A 14893-nucleotide genomic window follows, 5' to 3' on the forward strand; every position below is an offset into this window, starting at 1 on the left:
GCGACCGATACAACGAGGACGGACAACCCATCTGCCGCCGCTGCAATCAACCCGGACATATGGCAAGGTACTGTCCTTTAAACTGGCACAACCTGGGGTAGAGGGCCAAACCCCAGGAAAAAGATCATCAGGCCCATCGAACTGGCGCGACAAATATGTGGGAGGACGTCCAGTCTTGCCTGTGGTACTGGATGGCATCCCTATGAGTGCCCTACTGGACACCGGGTCACAGGTTACCACTATCCCGTACGTGCTCTTCAAGCAGTACTGGAATGACTCGGATATCACCCGCTACCCTGACGACGATTTGAGTATCATCGCCAGCAATGGTCAGCCCGTGCCACAGATTGGATTTAAAGAGGTGACCATTAAAATCGGTAGAGTTGAACTGGCGGCACAGGGACTGATCATTGTAGACATTGACAAGCACGAGAGTCACCCAAAGATAACTCTAGGAACTAATGTAATTGAAAATTGTCTTGCAGAGGTGATTTTCCTTTTACAGCAGGTTGCCAAGAACGCCAGCTCCGGCCAGCAGCGAGTGCTCCAGAAAGAGATCCGGGCACTGATGCGACGGCAACAGATAGAACTCTCCGGTGGTGAGATTGGTAGCGTAAGAATGTGTGACCCTTTCCCTATTGCCATGCCCCCAAAAAGTGAAATGATGATTTGGTGCCGGGCAGCTATTGGTCTGAGAGGTAGAGATTACCAGGCAGTGGTAGAACCAGTTTACTCAGACAGTAGGCCCACCATTTTGACAGCACGGGGGGTGGTCAATGTACGCCATGGGAGGGTGCCCGTTCGCATAATAAATATCGGGAAGAGGGAAGTGTACCTGCCCCGGTATGCCACGCTAGCCAAATTGTATACCATCAATCAAAATTCCATACAGTCCGTAGAACCCTTGCCTCCATCTTCCCCGGAGGAAAGTAACGGCTCTAAGGAAACAATGGAGGACTGGTGTCAGCAACTACATTTGGGTACTGACTCCACTCCCTCACACCAGAGACAGGGAGTCTATCGGGTGGTTCAAGAGTACGAGAGAGTGTTTAGTAAACACCCGTTAGACTTCGGGCGAGTCAAGGGGGTAGAACACCACATCCCCACGGGAGACCATCTTCCCATAAAAGAGAGGTATCGACCCGTACCCCCTGCACACTACCAACACGCCAAGGGGATGCTTAGGGACATGAAGGAGGCTGGGGTGATCAGGGATAGCTGTAGCCCCTGGGCAGCTCCACTAGTCTTAGTCAAAAAGAAAGACAACACCATGAGGATGTGTGTAGATTACCGGAAAATCAACCGTATCACACACAAGGATGCGTACCCCTTACCAAGGATAGAGGAGTCTTTGGCTGCTTTAAGATCTGCTAACTTCTTCTCTACCTTGGATCTCACTAGCGGGTACTGGCAGGTTCCTGTAGCAGAGGCGGACCGGGAGAAGACCGCATTCACCACCCCGATGGGACTTAGCGAGTTTACCTGCATGCCGTTCGAACTCTAACACGCACCAGGAACCTTTCAACGATTAATGGAGTGCTGTCTGGGCCACAGAAACTTCGAGACGGTCCTGTTGAACCTGGACGATGTCATCGTATATTCCAAGACTTATGAGGACCACCTGAAACACCTGGCGGAAGTGTTCGAAGCTCTGGCAAACTACGGCCTAAAGGTAAAACCCTCCAAGTGTCACCTCCTAAAACCAAAGGTGCAGTACCTGGGACACGTGGTGAGCGCTGACGGAGTGGCTCCCGACCCTGATAAGATCACCGCAATTAAGGAATGGCCAAGTCCCTCCAGTGTAAAGGAAGTGCGGCAGTTCCTCGGGTTGGTAGGCTATTACCGCAGATTCATCCCCGGTTTCACCAAAAAGGCAGCTCCTATGCAGGACCTCCTGATAGGCCAGTCCCGGAAGGCCAAGAACCAGAAGCCGCCCTTCAAATGGGAGAAGTTAGAAGAAGAGTCCTTCCGCCAGCTGAAGATGGCCCTCACGGGGGATGAAATCCTGGCTTACCCTGATTACAGCCAGACCTTTATCCTCTACACCGACGCAAGTAACATCGGGCTAGGAGCCGTACTGTCCCAGATCCAGCAGGGGAAAGAACGAGTAACCGCTTACGCCAGTCGAAAACTGCGACCCACCGAAAGAAACCCTGAGAATTACAGCTCATTTAAGCTAGAGTTCCTGGCAGTGGTGTGGGCAGTCACCGAACACTTTAAGCACTACCTCGCTTCTTCCCGGTTCACCGTGTACACGGATAACAACGCGTTGACACACCTGGACACGGCAAGATTCGGTGCCCTAGAGCAGAGATGGATGGCCCGTCTGTCCAACTACGAGTTCACAATCAAATACCGGGCAGGACGCTCCAATACCAACGCGGACGCCCTGTCCAGGATGCCAAACCTACCGGACGTAGGAGAAGATCCAGAGGGACTGGAAGAAGTCGAACTCCCCGCGTTCCACCGTCATGGGACTATCCAGTATTCCCATCGGGTAAGGAGTAAGCAAGCCGCTACGTTTAACCCCTTGCCTCACTACAACTGGGAGGAAACGCAAGACAGTGACCCTGCCGTCCGACTGGTGAAGGAGATGCTGACTCGGCCAGAGGCTCGCCTTGACCCAGACGCTCCGGAGGAAGCCAAACAACTGTGGGCTGAGAAGAGTCGACTGTTCCTTTACAAGGGGAAGTTGTGCCGCAGAATGGTTAACTCCCGGACGCATGAACTAATCTGGCAAGTAGTGGTGCCACGAAGAGACGCAGCCATGGTGATGGAGGCATACCACGACGGGGCTGGACATTTCGGATGGAAGAAGCTGGAGTTCCTGCTGCGCGGGCGGTTCCACTGGGTAGGCATGAGGGGGACCATCGAGAGGTGGTGCAGAGACTGTGGCCCGTGCAACCTAAGAAGGAAGGACCGTGCCAGCCAGAAGACCCCCCTTCAGTCCATCGTCACCAAGCAGCCGTTGGAACTGGTAGCCTTGGATCATGTAAAACTGACCCCAAGCAGAAGTGGCTACGTCTACGCGTTAACCATTGTGGATCATTACTCCCGGTTCTTGGTTGTCGTCCCCGTTAAGGACTTAACAGCTCAAACAGCAGCTAGAGCCTTCCAGCAGCACTTCTGCCGTCCACACGGGTACCCGGACCAAGTGCTGACGGACCAGGGACCTGCCTTTGAAGCGGAGGTCTTCCAGGAATTCTGCAATCTGTATGGCTGCCGGAAGATAAGGACGACACCCTATCATCCGCAAACTAATGGACTTTGTGAGAAAATGAACCAGGTGGAAATGGATCTTCTGAAAACGTTGCCCCTGGAAGAACGCAGTCTGTGGCCTGAGAAGCTGCCCGACCTGGTGGACCTATACAACTACATCCCTGTAGGTTCCACCAACTGTACCCCGGCTTACCTAATGAGGGCAAGGCCTGGTAAGCTACCTGTTGACCTGGAGATGGGAGTCCTGACACCCGAGGACACTTCATCGGAAGCAGACTGGGACACAGAGAGGCAGCAGCAGTACCGGAAAGTACAGGAGAGCGTGGAGCGAAGTCTCTGTCTCGCTAGGGAAAGACAAGAGAAAACTTACAACCAGTATGCTCCCGCTGTTCCCCTGGTACCCGGAGAGCAGGTCTTGAAGAGGAAGAGACGGCTCCACAAGTTGGACGACCAGTGGGAGAAGGACCCGTACACCGTACTGCCCTCAAGCCACGACAACCCAAAGGTTTGTACCATCAGTAAAGACGGAGGGGAAACCACAGCCATTGTATCCCGGGATCACCTGAAGAAGTGTCCCGAACAGCTACGGAACCCAGAAGGAGAGCAAGAAGACCCTCGACCCGTAGAGGAAAGGGAAGATATGGTTAGTACTGTGCTCGGAGACTTCCCTCGGTCCTGGACTCAAGTCAATGGTGCAGTTGTGGTACCCGTCCTCACGTTCCTCCAACCAGCATCCCAAGTGCCTACGGAGCAACAGGTAGAGCTGGAAGAGCAGCCGGTCCAGGAGGCAGCAGACTCCACACAAGCAGAACAGGAGGATCAACCCTCTGCTCATAGTGAGCCTGCCGTACCCCTAGTGAGCCAAAGAGCCCGTAAACAGCTGCCCAGTTTACCCTTGACAGCTCCTACACCCTGTAGTTCAGGGCCAGACAGTCAGCTCCGTAGGTCCACTAGGGCCACTAGAGGCCAGTTACCCGCACGTTGGAGGATTTGAAGTGTTTAAATTGTTTTATTGAGGTCACCTGTCTGTTACTTGTAAATAATTATGTGTTTCTAGTTATTTTTAGGAGTCCTTGGTGGGTTTACCGGGAATCCTTGTACAATTGGTTGGAGCGTAACCTAGGAATGGACTAAAGACTGTTAAGGACTCGGGGCAGGACAGACCCCTACCTGGTTACGTCTCCCTGTTTTGGTGAAATGGACACCTTGCTTTTCTTCAAAATTGCACCCGGTTGCGGACACGCCGTAACCATCTTTATGTGTTTTTCTTATTGTATTATTATTGTTTATACCTTGTTATGTTTTTCTAAAAATATGTTTAGTCCCGGAGTACTAAATTTCACTAGGGGGGAATGTGGCACCCCAGGGGTCTGGTTTCCACAGTAACAGCGATGTTATGTCTGAGAGCAGGTGGGAGGTCTCTTGGTCAGGGATCCTATGCATGCCACACCTCCTGCCCAGTCCTGGGAGGGGAAGAACTTCCCCTATATAAACCTAGGGCTGAGGCAGGGTTAGTGAGTAGAGAAGAAGTAGAGACAGAGAAGAGCAGCAGATATAGGAGAAGAACATCAGGAGCTCTGTGGGAGCAGTGCTATAAGGAGTCAGGGGCTGGCAGCTGCAGAGCTCGCCCTGACTGAGCAGCTATCACCGGACCCGGAGTCCGAGGCTGTGGGGACTAATCTTTACCCAGCAGCAGAAACCGCCCGGCAGGGGATTTCAGGTCCTCTGGCCAAGAAACCCGAAGGCACGGTCACACGCGTGGGACCAGCACCGCCGTCGTGGAGCGGACGCCACTAGAAGGCCCCGAGTCACCGGCCATACGGGTGAGCACCACACGGTACACTCAGGGACGTGGGCTACTTATACCCGCCTCTAGCAAGGTAGCCAGAAGAGTACAGTCAGTTTGGGAGGCCTACAACTCCGCCTGGCCAGGGGAGATCCCATCTGCTCAAGGACTGACCAGGCCCCGATCGCTAGCCAGTACTCCGGGAGGGTCTATCTTTATCACCAGTAAAGACCCTGAACTACACCGCATCGTCTCTGAGTGATTCCTGCTACCCCCATCATCCACGTCGGCTGCCCTGAGGCCATACCCCTCCCGCTGGGGGTGATACTACCACGCTGCACAATCCTACCACCGGCCTCAGCGGTCTGCCCTGCAGCGGCAGCTCCTTCGCTGCATTCAACGGGTGGCGTAGTCGTCCAACATCTACCGCTAATACAACGCCACTTAGTCTGACTCCCTGGGCACGGACCGGGTCACCGCCACGAGACTACTACCCCCATCTGATCCGGATCCGGGTAAGCTCCTGCATGCGCAACGCTGTGCGACACAGGCCCAGGGGTGCGTCACACACACACACGATCAGTGAGTGAGCATGGAAGTCACACCATTGTGATGTCACCAGAATCCAAAGACAAGATGACAGGGAGAGTCAGAGGTGACATCACAAGTCAGAGGATTCTCAGCCAGGCAGCATGTGAGCAGTAGAGCAGCTCAGGCTACAGAAGGATTTGAGAATCCATGTATTTAGTAAAGTTTCATCTATGGCAGTTCACTCACATGAGAGGAACATGTACAGTAGTGCCCAACCCCTTTAGGTTTTACTCTGGGTGCACAGACAGCTCTGGGGTCCATTTTAGGTCATCAGAGCGGAATGTACTAGTCTCCTGAAATCTGGTGACATCATGGAAAAAAGGGACCCTCCCTACAGTAATACAATGCAGTAAAGTTTTTTAAAAGGTCATAAATTATTATTATTTTTTTTTCATCCAAAAAGTAAGGGCAGAGACAGTCGGCCATATAACTCGTGCGAGGATTGCATCATAAACCTTGTACTGGTTGTCTGCTCTCCTGACCTGAGCTTGACAACTGCACAGAAATCCATCAGGCTGTCATGCTCAGGTCAGGAGAGGCGCCAGGCCAGCCGGGCACTGTGATGTGACCATCGCACCAGTTATATGGCAGTTTGTCTCTGCCCTTACAAGAACTCTCAGACAGGAATGGGGCTTTTTACAGAATGTATAACACCCCACTCACTAGCACAGTACTATGATATATTGTCAAGTTTCTTTGCTCAAATCTGCAACAAGTAATACGCAAAAATGTGGTAAAATGGAACAAATTTTTTTTTTCTTAAAAGCCTGGTCAACCTATTTAGAGGATCAATTTTTTCCCAACCAATCCAGAGAGCTACAGAATGCCCTATACCAGAGATCCCCAACCTGTGACTCGCAGGCCCATGATGTGTGGATCGTGGTTGTCTGCCAGCTTGATGCATTAGCACCAGGTCCAGTAAAAAGCTATAAAGAGCAGGTCTCCAGACCTGTGACTAGCCCTGCACCGTAGCGCAAATCTGTAGGCACATATACCATATATGTATATATAACATATAGCCTTGTGGTCTTAGAGATTAATATATTTAATTTATCTGGAGGTAGGAACATCCTGCCAGTCACAGGAGATTCTTTCAGCTGGATGTGATAGTGTGGTGGGAGTGCTTGATGCGAGCATACTGAATCGGGGTAAGGTGACAACCACTGGATGCAAGCATACGGCCTCCGTTTAATTTCTATGGGAAAGTTTGGCTGCCATTATAATAGTAATTTGGGATTTGGGTGACGCTACTTTGGGGGAGAGCAGGAGCAGATGTCACTACCCCAAGGTGCATCTGGATGTGGCTCTCCAGATAAGAAAGGTTGAGGACCACTGCCCTATACAGTGTCTATAGCACTGCCATCTCCAGGAGTCCCAAAACAATAAATGGAGAAGTAGTATTCCCAGCGGTCGAACCCCAAAAGAGGAGAGCCGGATCACTTAGCAAGTTATCTATTCACAGGATAAGATGGAACCAAGTACCTAATTCTTACTGCTGCAGTACAAAAGGGGACAGTATGTACTTATTAAATGCAAGACTATTAATTCTGGGGGGAAAAAAAAAAAAAAAGAGGCTTCAGGCTTTGTTACGCGATTACAATATGGACAAATTGTAGTTACTAAGATATTGTATATATATACATAGATTGGTCACTAGAGGGCAATAAAACCTATATTTATACCCACACTTCACGCCATCCAGTATGAATGGACCCATAGATACATCATTTATAAGGCAGCAGTGATTGAACATTACGCTCTGCCACAACTCCCAAGGAATGCCACGCGGAGTGAAACTGAACAGCATGTATTATCTATAGATGACTTTAATTTCCCACTTTAATTTCCCACTTTACAAAATATCTTTTCAGCAATTTTCTCATTTATTAGTTGAAAACCTCCTTTACATGGAATCTGTCACCAGGTTTTTGCATCTGAAAGCAGAATGACGTCATTTTGATAGAATCCCTGTTTTATCTGCTGCAGATCTACAGATTCTCAGAATGCAGAGCTCTACATAATCCCGCCCACACCAGTGTGCATAGGCAGAAAGCTGCCAATCAGTGATGGTGGTGAGAGCATATACAGAGAGCATGAATATGGACGACTACATGACAGCAGTTTTACTACTTCCCCAAGGGTAATTTCATGCGCATAAAACATTCTGTCCTTAAATGGCAGGTCACCTGCCTCCTAATTTAAATATCGCACCTGCGCAGTCAGTATAGTGGTCTTTAAAAAAATAAACAAAACAAAACAAAATGGCAATGGCGCTTTGCAGCCTGCAGTGGGGCGCAGACTGGCTTCCTAATGCGGCGGTTCGAGGAGTCTCCTTCGGCGGTTGCATTTTTGCCACTCTCCCCCGAATTGGGAGTCTGTTCTTCTCTGAGCCAGCTGTCAAGCTGACAGCCAGCTCACTGAAGGTGCAGCGCCGGCTCCCTGTGTTTAATTGTACGGGGGCAGTGAAACAGGATTTAAAGACAGTTTGCAGCCCAAATATTACATCTGCCCCCACCCCTAAAATGGGTCCTTAAATCCTTTTACATCTGCTCCGACCCCCAAAAGTTTGGATGGGGGAAGATGTAATAGGATTAAATTACACAGTTTGGGGAACGAGGGATGGGTGCGGACACAATATGGGGAGGGGGAAACAGGAGAAATTTGAGGGGGCATGGATGCAGACTCAGTATGGGGATGTGTGCGGAGGCAGTATAAAGATATATTTTGTGCAGGGAATATAGTAAGGGGCAATTATTTATTCAGGGGCTCAGCTTAGAGCAGATATTTTTTATTCAGGAGCATTATAATGACACTGCTATTTTTAAGGGCATTGTGTGGAGTCTGGACAAGATGAAGAAAATAAAGAGAACGACTCCCAGAGACAACATCATCTTTCCGGTACCTGGATATAAATGTTTTTTTGTAATACTGACTAATTCTCATATTTTTATTTATGTTAGGAACATTAAAGGGGTTGTCCAAGTTTGTAATGAGTCTGCAGTCATTCTATGTGACGGCAGACTTCAGAATTCTCACAACGCGCACTGCACACTGTCAGGATTCTCTCATGCCAGCGATTTGCATACATGCAGTCACATGCCGACTAGACGTGTGGCCTTACTCGATGAAAATGAATTGAGCGAGGCCAGACACGTCTAGTCGGAATATGGCCAGAAGTATACAAATCACATACTTGCACTTACATGACCGTCCACTCTTGCCACCGGCAAGGGAGAATTTTAAAAAAGTGTGCAGTGCATGCGCTGTGATATTTCAGAAGCCTGAAGTCACAGAGTGACTGCAGACTTTCATCACAAACCGGACGAGTCCTTTAATTATAAACTGAAGCCCTGTGGCATGCCAGTCCAATCCAAATAGCATTTAATATACCGTCAGGATTCAGCTCTGCTCGCTGGCAGGTTTCATCAGTCATCTCATGGCCACTTCACTCATGTGATTTTCATACTTACGGTCATGCAACAACTAGTCTGTTTTTCACTGAGCTTTGAGAGAAATGGGGAGAGCAGCTAGTCAGCATGCGACTAAGTGCAAATCGCATATGTGCTAAAGAGGGGGGATCTAGAACGAACCAGACTGTAAATAACATGGTAAAGGCAGTTAGTGAAGATGTAGATAGGCGATACATTCATTGGTAGATACAGTGGGTATGTAAAGTATTCAGACCCCTTTAAAATTTTTGACTCTGTTTCATTGCAGCCATTTGGTAAATTCTAAAAAGTTCATTTTTTTCTCATTAAAGTACACTCTGCACCCCATCTTGGCTGAAAAAACAAAATGTAGACATTTTTGCAAATTAAAAAAGAAAAACTGAAATATCACATGATCATAAGTATTCAGACCCTTTGCTCAGTATTGAGTAGCAGCACCCAAGTTTTTCACACCTGGATTTGGGAATCCTCTGCCATTCTTCCTTGCAGATCCTTCCCAGTTCCGTCAGGTTGGATGGTGAACGTTGGTGAACAGCCATTTTCCGGTCTCTCCAGAGATGCTCAATTGGGTTTAGGTCAGGGCTCTGGCTGGGCCAGTCAAGAATGGTCACAGAGTTGCTCTGAAGCCACTCCTTTGTTATTTTAGCTGTGTGCTTAGGGTCATTGTCTTGTTGGAAGGTGAACCTTTCCCCAAGTCTGAGGTCCAGAGCCCTCTGGAAGAGGTTTTCATCCAGGATATCTCTGTACTTGGCCGCATTCATGTTTCCTTCAATTGCAACCAGTCGTCCTGTCCCTGCAGCTGAAAAACACCCCCATAGCATGATGGTGCCACCACCAGGTTTCACTATTGGGCAGAGGATGAGCAGTGTCTGGTTTTCTCCACACATACCGCTTAGAATTATCACCAAAAAGTTCTATCTTAGTCTCATCAGACCAGAGAATCTTATTTCTCATAGTCTGGGAGTGTGTTTTTGAGCAAATTCTATGCAGGTTTTCATATGTCTTGCATTAAGGCGATATAGTGGATTGAATAAAAAGCGGTCTATGGAGCGCTAAAAAGATTAACACTGGAGATGACAGATTGGGGCTAAAAAATAAAATTTAATGAGCCCTTTCCACAAAGCGTTTCGATAGCAAACTATCTTCCTCTGGTGCATTGAGGAGAGGCTTCGGTCGGTACACTCTGCCATAAAGGCCCAACTGGTGGAGGGCTGCAGTGATAGTTGACTTTTTGGAACTTTCTCCCATCTCCCTACTGCATCTCTGGAGGTCCGCCACAGTGATCTTGGGGTTCTTCTTTACCTCTCTCACCAAGGCTCTTCTCCCACGATTGCTCAGTTTGGCTGGACGGCCAGGTCTAGGAAGACTTTTGGTGGTCCCAAACTTGTTCCATTTAAGGATTATGGAGGCCACTGTGCTCTTAGGAACCTTGTGTAATGTAGAAATTCTTTTGTAACCTTGGCCAGATCTGTGTCTTGCCACAATTCTGTCTCTGAGCTCCTTGGGCAGTTCCTTTGAGCTCATGATTCTCATTTGGTCTGACAGACAGGTGTGTGCCTTTCCAAATCAAGTCCTATTAATTAAACACAGCTGGACTCCAATGAAGGAGTAGAACCATCCCAAGGAGGATCACAAGGAAATAGGAAATGGACAGCATGTGACTTAAATATGAGTGTCTGAGCAAAGGGTCTGAATACTTATGACCAGTTGATATTTCAGTTTTTCTTTAAAAAATCTCTATATTACTGGATTTTTTCAGTCAAGATGGGGTGCAGCATGTACCTTAATGAGAAAAGAAAATGAACTTTAGAATTTACCAAATGGCTGCAATGAAAGAGTGAAAAATTTAAAGGGGTCTGAATACTTTCCGTACCCACTGTATATTGATCAATACATTTTCGAGCCATACATTTATTGGATGGATAGATCAACCTAGTGAATATCTAACTATATATCAACCAATGTATCGCCTATCAAGCTTTTCATCATCATCAACCTCTAGAAAGATTTGCTATTTAAAAAATAGATGCCTAGCTATATATCCTCACCAACTGCCTTTACCATGCTGTTTACAGTCTGATAAGTTCTGTATCACTATGTATATATATGCTCTATCCCACTAGGTAGGCAGACAGAAAATTAATATTTAGATTATATTTTGATACATTGGCGGCACAGTGGGGTTGAATTTATTTTAATACTAGTAATACCAAATATGTTGGGAGCAATCCTGTGTGCGCTGCGCTCCTATGTGCAGTGGTGATGACTGCCTCTTGTGCACGCTCCCGCATTGGTCCTCGGTACACAGTGGACGGCATGTTGTTGGTTTCATTTTTGAAGACCACTATATTGAATGCGCCGGCGCGATATTTAAAATCAAGAACCACAAAATTTAATTCTTCACTGCAAGTATCATTTTAATCTGTAACAGCGCCAACATGACAATGCCTGCAAAACCTGTCAGCAGAATTTTGCTAATTCTTTACTAAGTGAAATGACCCAACTATGGTGGCAGAAATGAAATTTTGTATAATACAGATGTATGTATTCTCTCTCTCTCTCAGATTATATATATATACACACACACACACACTATTACACACTAACCTGACATATTGAAACGCCCTAGTCTGTGATCCTGATCCATATACCTACAGAAGGAAAAACAAAAACCTTATTTACGGTAAAATGTAAGAAAAATGGCTTAATAGATGATAAAACTTTGTGATGCAGTTTGAACAACTCTTGCCTGTAAAAATGAACAACTACAAAAACATTCAGAAGTTCATTAAATTACACATACTTTCAGAAAGAATTTCGCTAACACCTTGAAGGTGCAGAAATTTTTCCCTCCTTGCCTTTAAAGATCCACAATTTTATTAATTATTTTTCCAGTAACATAGCTATATGATGGTTTTATTGCAGTTTTGAATGACAATTTCCGTTATCAAATAAAGTACACTGCATAACGAAAAAAATTCAGAGTTTGATAAAACAAAAACACACACAGTGGGGAAAATAAGTATTTGAAACACTGCCGATTTTTCAAGTTTTACCACCTACAAAGAATGGAGGGGTTTGTAATTGTTATCGTAGATACACCTCAGACACAGAATCTCAGAAAAAAAAAAAAGCAAACAATCATATCGTATGATTTTTATATATTTCATGTAATAAAAATGCAAATTAAGTATTTGATACAACTTAAAACTTAAATATTTGGTACAGAAACCTTTGTTTACAATTACAGAGGTCAAACGTTTCCTGAAGTTCTTGACCAGGTTTGCACACACTGCAGCAGGGATTTTAGCCCACTAATCCATACAGATCTCCAGATCTTTCAGGTTTCGGGGCAGTTGTTGGGCAACATTGAGTTTCAGCTCTTTCCAAAGATTTTCTATTGGGTTAAGATCTGGAGACTGGCTAGGCCACTCCAGGACTTTGAAATGCTTCTTAACATTAGTTGCCCTGACTGTGTCTTTCAGATCATTGCCAAGCTGGAAGACCCAGCTACGACCCATCTTCAATGCTCTTACTGTCAGAAGGAGGTTATTGGCCAAAATCTCGCGATACATTACTCCACATCCATTCTCCCTTTAATACGGTGCAGTCATCCTGTCCCCTTTGCAGAAAAGCATTCCCAAAGTATGGGAGGGCCACAAAGGACGAGGTATGAAGGACGCGGGCCAGAAAGGACGCGTGCCAGAAAAGGACGCGGGCCAGAAAAGGACGAGGGCCAGAAAAGGACGAGGGCCAAAAAGTAACAGGTATGGAGGACGCGGGCCAAAATGACCAGGTATGGAGGACGCGGGCCAGAGGACGAGGAATGGAGGACGCGGGCCAAAAGGACGAGGGATGAAGGACGCGGGACAGGGGACTTGGTATGGAGGATGCGGTCCAAAAAAGGACCAGATATGGAGGATGCGGGCCGAAAAGGACCAGGTAAGGAGGACGCGGGCCAAAAAGGACCAGGTATGGAGGACGCGGGCCAAAAAGGACGAGGTATGGAGGACGCGGGCCAAAAAGGACGAGGTATGGAGGACGTGGGCCAAAAAGGACGAGGTATGGAGGACTCGGGCCAAAAAGGACCAGGTATGGAGGACGCGGGCCAAAAAGGACCAGGTATGGAGGACGCGGGCCAAAAATGACCAGGTATGGAGGACTCGGGCCAAAAGGGACCAGGTATGGAGGACGTGAGCCAAAAAGGACCAGGTATGGAGGACGCGGGCCAAAAATGACCAGGTATGGAGGACTCGCGCCACAAAGGACCAGGTATGGAGGACGCGGGCCAAAAAGGACCATGTATGGAGGAAGTGGGCCAAAAAGGACCAGGTATGGAGGACGCGGGCCAAAAAGGACCAGGTATGGAGGATGCGGGCCAGAGGACTAGGATGCGGGTCAGAGTACGAGGACGCGGGCCAGAGGACGAGGTACGGAGGACTCGGGCCAAGAGACCAGGTCTGGAAGTCACGGGCTAAAAGAACGAGGTAAGGAGGACGTGAGCCAGAGGACAAGGACACGGGCCAGAGGACGAGGTATGGAGGACGCGGGCCAGAGGACGAGGACGCGGGCCAAAAGGGACGAGGTGTGGAGGACACGGGCCAAAAGGACGAGGTGTGGAGGACGCAGGCCAAAATGACCAGGTATGGAGGACACAGGCCAGAGGACCAGGTATGGAGGATGCGGGCCAAAAGGACCAGGTATGGAGGACGCGGGCCAAAAGGACCAGGTATGGAGGACGCGGGCCAAAAGGACCAGGTATGGGGGACGTGGGCTAAAAGGACCAGGTATGGAGGACACGGGCCAAAGGACCAGGCATGGAGGACGCGGGCCAGAGGACGAGGTCGCGGGCCACAAAGGACAAGGTATGAAGGACGAGGGCCAGAAAAGGACGAGGGCCAGAAAAGGACGCGCGCCAAAAAGGATCAGGTATGGAGGATGCGGGCCAAAAAGGACGAGGTATGGAAGACGCGGGCCAGAGGACGAGCAATGGAGGACGCGGGCCAAAAGGACGAGGTATGAAGGACGCGGGATAGGGGACTAGGTATGGAGGATGCGGGCCAAAAAGGACCAGGTATGGAGGACGCGGGCCAAAAGAACGAGGTAAAGAGGACGCGGGCCAGAGGACGAGGACGCGGGCCAGAGGACGAGGTATGAAGGACGCGGGCCAAAAGCGACGAGGTATGAAGGACGTGGGACAGGGGAGTAAGTATAGAGGACGTGGGCCAAAAAGGACCAGGTATGGAGGATGCGGGCCAAAAGAACGAGGTATGGAGGACGCGGGCCAAAAGGACGAGGACGCAGGCCAGAGGACGAGATATGGAGGACGCGGGCCAAAAGGACGAGGACGCAGTCCAGAGGACGAGGTATGGAGGACGCGGGCCAGAGGACGAGGACCAAAAGGGACGAGGTGTGGAGGACGCGGGCCAAAAGGTCCAGGTATGGAGGACGTGGGCCAAACGACCAGGTATGGAGGACGCGGGCCAAAAGGACCAGGTATGGAGGACGTGGGCCAAAAGGACCAGGTATGGGGGACGCGGGCCAAAAGGACCAGGTATGGAGGACGCGGGCCAAAGGACCAGGTATGAAGGACGCGGGCCAGAAAAGGACGCGGGCCAGAAAAGGACATGGGCCAAAAAGGACCAGGTATGGAGGACGCGGGCCTAAAAGGACCAGGTATGGAAGACGCAGGCCAGAGGACGAGGTATGAAGGACGCGGGACAGGGGAATAGGTATGGAGGACGCGGGCCAAAAAGGACCAGGTATGGAGGATGCGGGCCGAAAAGGACCAGGTAAGGAGGACGCGGGCCAAAAAGGACCAGGTATGGAGGACGTGGGCCAAAAGGAC

General features: G+C 48.9%; 1 long non-coding RNA gene and 1 pseudogene across 1 annotated transcript in view; one reads left to right on the forward strand and one right to left on the reverse strand.

Annotated features, from left to right (window-relative positions):
- LOC141213275 (uncharacterized) overlaps positions 1 to 14893 on the forward strand; it is a 418496-nt gene that overhangs the window by 240117 nt on the left and 163486 nt on the right. The window lies entirely within an intron of this gene.
- LOC141213274 (UDP-glucuronic acid decarboxylase 1-like) overlaps positions 1 to 14893 on the reverse strand; it is a 133585-nt pseudogene that overhangs the window by 29709 nt on the left and 88983 nt on the right.

Source organism: Phyllobates terribilis, unplaced genomic scaffold (assembly GCF_046119375.1).
Source record: "Phyllobates terribilis strain yellow unplaced genomic scaffold, ASM4611937v1 Scaffold_191__1_contigs__length_3620865, whole genome shotgun sequence".
Classification (NCBI taxonomy): domain Eukaryota; kingdom Metazoa; phylum Chordata; class Amphibia; order Anura; family Dendrobatidae; genus Phyllobates; species Phyllobates terribilis.